This window comes from Drosophila virilis, chromosome 5 (genome assembly GCF_030788295.1).
Source record: "Drosophila virilis strain 15010-1051.87 chromosome 5, Dvir_AGI_RSII-ME, whole genome shotgun sequence".
Classification (NCBI taxonomy): Eukaryota; Metazoa; Arthropoda; class Insecta; order Diptera; family Drosophilidae; genus Drosophila; species Drosophila virilis.
Genome location: NC_091547.1, coordinates 2,041,550 through 2,049,114, shown reverse-complemented (window position 1 = coordinate 2,049,114; position 7,565 = coordinate 2,041,550). Strand labels below are relative to the sequence as shown.

General features: G+C 39.5%; 1 long non-coding RNA gene across 1 annotated transcript; it reads right to left on the bottom strand.

Moving 5' to 3' along the window:
• Positions 1-2,192: 2,192 nt before the first annotated feature.
• Positions 2,193-6,606, bottom strand: LOC116650946 (uncharacterized). Its single transcript, XR_004303958.2, has 3 exons — positions 6,442-6,606; positions 3,155-3,870; positions 2,193-3,101 (listed from the first exon to the last, which is right to left on the bottom strand). It is a non-coding gene; the product is annotated as an uncharacterized lncRNA (long non-coding RNA).
• Between the last annotated feature and the right edge of the window lie 959 nt (positions 6,607-7,565).

Below are 7,565 nucleotides of genomic sequence, written 5' to 3'. Positions count from 1 at the left end.
TAAGATTTGTTCCATAGGCAGACATTTTACATCTTGGAAGAAGTGTGAAACCCGTCTGAAGTAATTTTAATCGGATTCTATTTCCCCAATATTCCACAGCGGCGAGTGGAATTTCCGAAACCTATAAGACCATCGGAGAGTTATTATGAAGTGCCTTAACAATTAATTTAAAACCGATCGGACGGACACCAAAATATAATCAACACACATTTTTCATTGAAAAGGCGTGGATTTCGTGAAACGTGTGAAACACATCGCAACTGAATTTTCCTCAGAATCTTTAAAATTAAGCTTACACTTCACACACATTCAACCTTTCACTCGCTCTTTTCACCTTGTGTGAAGCACAAAATGCATTATCAGAAAGTTCTTAGAAAAAGAGTCTGAAAACAATAAAATTGTATACAGCTGTTTTTCACCAATGTTCCACAATTGCCAGTGGAATTAACGAAAGACGTTTAGAATAAGTTTTTATGTGGGCACGAAAAAATAAGTCGATCGAAAGTCACTTTTGCTTTGCTTTTTACTTTTCCCCTTAGACTGTTGAACCATTTTCGACCCAAACGTTTTCTACGAATTTCCCACACTTGCGGGTGAAAAGGATTTCAAAAATGTCCAAAAATTGAATAACTGCATAGCTTAATAGTTAAACTACAAAAACGCAATTGAAAAGCCTTTTTCTGGCAAGTGTTTTCCTAATAGTAAAACGCATTTTATTATTTATAAATTGTTTACCTGATGTGAATAGCAAGTCGCACAGTTTTTGGTTACGCGTGTGTGAACAAATCATAAATAGTCAATAGGAAAAAGTGAAAAATCAAAACAAAATGAACAGCTGGCTGCAAGCCGAAGATTGTATACGCTTAACGCGAGAGGATTAAAGAAATCAGATCTGATTTAGCCAGGTCTGCCCTGATACCACCTAGGGTATAGTATTAAGTAACATCGAAGGAAAGAGAAGATGATTACAAAGGCAAAGTCAAAGCTGGGCGCTGGCACGTGCCACAGATTTTGGCCGGGCTGAAGCTCAAAGGCAATTGGCTTTCATTAGCTGTATATATGGCACATATATACATATATACGTATAGGAGCTGACAGGATTTGTCAGACATTTGTCAAATTCGAGCAGAGAGAAGCAGCCAATGCGATGTGATGTGATGCGACGGCTGTCAACTTGGCTTTGTTTTTGTTTGCGCGCAAAAATGCACGAATAAATCGTGAAGAGGCAAAGCAGCCAAATGTTATATACACATGCCCAACAGTTGCCACAGCTGCCCCAGCTGCCACACAGGTGACATTTGCACAGAGACAATGCCCAGACACTGCAACAACCGGGTTCGGGACTCGAACTACGTACGGACTGGCTAAGGGGAGTCCTGGTCGCCGACTCCGACTGTTTGTTGAGTTTTGGCTTTGGCTGTCGCGGCGACAACTTCATCACTCAATGACGACGACGAGGACAACGACGACGCCGCCGCTTGCCACTTGCCGCTTGACAGTTACAAATTATGATTGATTGAGGACAAAACCCAACACACTCGCCTCCCCCCACCAATGGTGCCACAGTTATTGGGCAATCATTGAATTAGAGCACTTGCAATGTGCCATAAATATGCATTAGCCGCACTCAAAACTAGCGACAGAACAAGTGCATAAATCCATATCAAACGTATCCGAGTCAAATTTATGGCAAACGTTTGCCTCAATTGAAGCCACTTCATAAATTCATAAGCATCTTTTTTTTCGCTTTGTATTTGCCGGAAATGCTACACTTGCGCCTGCCAAAAGGCTATTAAAATTTAATGCCGGACAGCGCATTATTGAAAAGCAGCAACAGCAACTGAAGCAGCAGCAGCAAATCATAAATCATTTGGTCAATTTTAATGCAGAACAAGACAACGGCAACAATGAACAATGAGCAGATATTAAAACAATTATGAGTGTACGACGAGCAAATACCCATTACTTAGCAGCTGCTATCCCTTGCAGCACAAGAAAGCGGCAACAAGGAACAATAAGGAGATATTAGAGGAACATGCTTTCTTCGGTGCATATTGTCCGATCTTTATGCAATTATCAGCGTGTGCCTACACTAAAGCGTGTAGCTCTATCTCTCCCTTTTCTTTTCACTATTGCATATTGAGGGAGCTTTTCCTGAATGAAAGCCTTTTTAATCTGTGTGTACGCAAGAAACAAGTGGAGTATTTCTAGCTGCCGTTTTCAGCTATGCTGAATCGATATTTATTGATATTTCGTAAATGTGAATGTATATCGAGGACAAATATTAAACTCGACTATATAGCAACTGGATCTCAAAGTTACCCAGTCAAAAGCAGTCTTAAGTTCGAACAAACTGTTTTTTCTTTCCCACCTATACAATGCTATCATAGCCCATGCCCAATCGGCTCAGGGTATAACAAATAAAAGCCCAAAAAAAAAAAAAAAAAAGGACAACCAGACAACGTCGGCTTGGGCCCATTACACGCTCACTTGCCTAGATAATTGCTATCTGGCCCTGTGTGTGAGGCTGGGCTGGATTGTGCACAATGTTGGCGCGCGTCGCTTTGACCTGAGGCTACAGCAAAACGATTGTCCAGTTTGCTTTGTTAACAATGGAAATGTGGCATTCAGTTATTAAGCTCCAAAAATAGAAAATGTTTGACGAGTTATAAAGAATTACTTGTCTAATGGCATGTTTATTTGCAAGTGGTTTCCCAAGAAAAACGTGACAGTATCAAAGCAAAGATCCAACGAAATGTTAATTGATTTTAGTTCAATTTGTAGTGAATTTTGTTGTCTAATTTGATTAAGTGTTACTTAGAACTGGGCTGGGAATTAACTGAGCAGTTGAAGCCCGGACTTAGACAAATGTTTTACTGAGCTCTTACTGTGAAATCCAAATATGACTACAATTGGAATATTAGAGAGGACTTACCAATTATTGTATGCTTTTCTGTGGAATGAACTTGCGTAGCTTAGTTTTAGTTCCATAAATAGACCAAGTTAGACATAATCAGCAGCTGTAGCTCGTGTTGAAGTCAACAAATTGCTTCCAATTCATAAGCAAACGCCGCTCCAATATGCCCTTCCATAAGTGCTGCCTTTGATTGAATGTTATCAAGTTAGCAAGATTATTGATTCGCAATTTACGTACTTTTAGTGCATCTATAAGTCGCACAATCTGCACTAATAAGTTGCTCAACTTCTTGATAAATCACAAAGGGGCATGCCTCGGATATGGCTGATGATTGCAAAAGTTAAATGAACTTTAAGTTTTAAGGCAGCTTAGCGCAGCGCGTTTGATTTGCGTCTTATGCCAAAATTGGCCAGCTTTGCATATTGATGTGGGCATTAGGTGCACAACTTTCCAACAGCAAGACGCGGCAACAAGTTGGCTTGGTAATCGGCAGCAACAACTATTGAATTGTGTGCGGCGCTCATAAGTTGCTGCCTCGCGTTGCGTATACGCACTGTGGCCCGGAGTGCATGCAGAACTCTGTCATTTGAGATTCCGGCCGCGTCCGGCCCGGGCCGTAAGCGTGACAAAGAAACGGATTTTTATGTTGGTCATAAAGTTGCCGACTGCCTCTTGTTGCCGTCCCTCGTCGACATTGGCTTTTGTTTTATTTTATTATGCTGATATTTTGGCTTACGTTATTCTCAATGTCCTTGTTGTTGTTGTTGTTGTCCTTGCACTAAATCAAAGTGTCGTTTAGCCAGCGGCATGCAAAGCCCGCCTGACCAAGTTTATTGGCCTTGATTGTTATGGCCTCATTTCGGTTTTTGCATAACAATTAGTCAGGCCAATTTGATTAGCGTTCGCCCATTAAATAATGCACCCGCTTTTCGGTTGCCTCATCCAATTTTCAACTGAAATTGAAAAGCGCGAAACGAAAATTAATGCAAAAACGGGAAAGGACGCCTAACCACGGCACGCCGAAGATTTAATACCCTTAAAGACAATGAGGCGAAGATATCATTTTACAAGAGAGCTTTATTTCCCATCCGTTATAAATCCAGGTGTCATATATAATAGAGTAATCAAATTGAATACGACGTGTTAAGAGAAAACTAAGCACTCACTCAACCTGCAAGAGAGAGAGAGAGAGAAAGGAACTAGGCTAAGCATCATGGCAATAGTTGGCATAGAAATGGGCATAGAAACAATATATATTTATATATATGAAGATTTCATGATCATATTATACCCCCCAAAAGCAGACAGAAAACAGACAAAATACGGGTAAGAACTATTTATCCATAATTTATTGTTACCAATTCATTGAAACAATACCCTAATCAATAGCTTTCTCTTAGCACAAATGTCCAAGCTTTTTAATATGTCGAATAATACTTACTAATGAATTCTTTAGAATAAGACATTTTTGTTAATATATAATTTTGACATGTTATTTATATTAAAATAAGTTAAAGAAAACTGGACATGTTAATAGATATAATTCTTTCAAGATATGCATAATTAAGCCGAGCTAAGCTAAAAGAAAGTTTGCTATTGTTATAATTTTTCTAACTTTTTTATATAGCTATAAACTATAATGTCGCATATGGCCTTCTTAACCTTCGCTTTTAACTCCTAGAATAGAGATTTCGACATACAAATTTATTTAGTACGAAATGTAAAGCAAATATTTTCTCAATTTGCAGCAGGTTGCGGTAAGCTTTATGACAAACTCATCAAATACATGTTAGCAGGGTATGTGTCATGTGAAGAGGGTGGAGGGGTGGCAAAAAATGCGAATATCATATAAACGAGAGGCGCAATGAACCGCGAGAGTTGCAAGCGGCAAGCGGCTAGCTGGAAAATGCACAAGAGACACAAAGAAAATTGCAATAACAATTTGGCACAGACCCGAAAACTTGCTAGAACGAACCAAACAAAAAAAAAAAAAACACAATATTCGAATTTGTGGAAATTTTTGTTGTTGTATTTTTTGCCTTTATAGCTCGGTATTTGCATAGAAAAATTCAAATTAAACGAAAATGTGCAAAATACTGTGAATGGTTTTATCTGTTTTTGCATACCCTGTAAAAAGCTGGATCATAGGTATATTGAAATCGTGCTGATGCTTCTGTAATCATATACTTTATGCATCTTCTGGTCGTTCCTACTTTTTCTAAATCGATTAATATCGATTTTACAGACTCTCTAATACCATCTAGAATCTTAGCTAGAATATTAACTTTTAGTAAGTCTTACGTAACTTTCTACAAAACTAAAGAAAGAAAGAGAAATTGTTATAGATTCGATATAGGGTATATTCCCATATCTGAATACAATTTTCAAGTTCATTAAACATCATAACGATTGCATAATAAACACATAAGCTATTCGAGAACTATTTTGCAGGAGTACAGGATATCTACTAGTCGGCTGTGCTGCTCCTAAATCACTTTAGCTTGTTTTCTGCTTGCTTTGTTATTGCTCTTCTTCTTATAAAAATGCAACAATTGACAAGGAAAAAAAGCGAAAACTGACATTTGTAGCTCAAATGAGCAGCCGGCCAGGCGGACGGACACAGCAGCAATTGACAAAAGATAACAAAGGCTGAGGGATGCAGAGCAGGGGCGGGGCGGGGGCGTATGCTCTATAGAGTGTGCTCAAATTGTTCGTCTAATGACAAAGTAAATTGTTTGCATTTGCACTTCAGCAGCAGCAGCAGCAGCACAACAACAACAACAACAACTGATGACCGATGGACTCTCAAGGACCTGTCCATCTCTGAACGCATTTAAGTTGAAAGTTTGCAATTGAATAAATAATGAAATAAGCCCCATTTCGAGTGCCAACCACAAGTGGATGTGCATGTCCAAGCGACGACGTGGTTAAGTTGTCTTGAACACAGCCCGACGGCCAGTACCAATCGTTGTTCATTATTCATATATACCCTGTAAATGTTGACATAAGGTATATTGCAGTTGTGCATGTAACGGACAATCAGACTTGATATACAAGTGCAAGAGTAAGCACAGCTGCAGCTAGAGGCATGTGTATGTATGTATTTCTTTTTATAGAAGCTCTAGCGTGCCGACAGGGTATTTCCAAGTCATGCACTTTCCACTCGTTGCTGTTTACTGTTGTTCCTTAATTAAGACGCTGGCGCTTATTTGTCTTAAACGTCTTACCCCCTCCCCCTCCTCTTACCATATCTCAATCATCGCTTATCCACTTAACTTTTGGCCACGCCCCCTGACTTATTGTATTTGCACAGGCACCTTCCCGTCGCCTGGAAGAATGCACAGTGCAAGTGCACGGCAGGCAACAAAAAAAAAGCAGAAAAAAGAAAACAACAACAACAACAACTGTCAACAACCGCTACTGATTGCAGCCTCCTTCCAGTGTGGACTCAAGTGGCATAGTTGGCATTTATGCGCGCCGCTGCAAGCAAACTTTTATTACAACAATGCCGGAAAGTTACGCACCTCAAACACCCTTTCAAGTTTGCGCACTCCATAAGAGTTACACACACACAATTCAATAAAAACTTTGCACACAATAAGAAAATATCACAACTTTTCGCGGTCACTGCGGCAAATGTACTCAATGCAAGCAGCTATCGATTACTGGCCAACAGTATCGATACTTGGAATAAAGGCACGCAGTCGAGGATCGCTTGTGCGTGTGTTCACTAGGCGCGTTGATTATTGTCAAGTTTGTGTGTTATTATGCGAAGTTAATGAATAAAATAATTAATTGCTTGTCTCAAAAACTCTAAAAACTTTGCACAATATGAAAATATCACGACTTCCCCCGGTCACTGCGGCAAATGTACTCAGTGCAAGCAGCTATCGATTACTGGTCAATAGTATCGATACTGGGCATGAACGCACGCAGTCAAGGATCGCTCGCGCGTGTGTTTACTAGGCGCGTTCATTATTGCCAAGTTTGTGTGTTATTATGGGAAGTTAATGAATAAAATAATGAATTGCTTGTCTCGTTTTACTTCTCACTACGCACTGAGTCTGTTAATTGTGAGCTTATTGTGAACTGCATGCCGCTTCGTGTAGTACGACAAGCCGTGGCCGCAAATTTAAACGATATTTATTCGTGTTCTATCGATACTCAGCTTCTTACATACTCGCGTAATGTTAACCGTTGTTTGTGCGCGTTTTTTCCGTGGTGTTTGTGTAAAATTAATGAATAAAAGTGAATAAGTGGCAGGTAAGTTTCACTTGAACATATTTATTATATACTTAGTTGTATTGCATAAAAGACAAACAATTCTTAGTACCCTATGCGGCTTGTACAAAGAATAAGCATTTTTAAAAGTGTTTCATTTATGCCTTTTGTTTTCGTTCACTTTGCACTTGGTATTTCATCTCCCACTCTCTCCCCCCCCACCCTCGCTCGCGCTCACATGCTGCAATTGCCTTTGTGCCTGTCCGTCACGATGTCTATCTGTATGTCAGTTGCTCTTTTCTTTTTATCGCATTTTTATACCCTGCAAGCAATGCAAATGAGTTAAAAGGGGCATATTGGAGTTAACCAAATGAGTGCAACTGGCATAAATAGTTAGATCGGTTCCAATTACTAAAAACATTTTGCT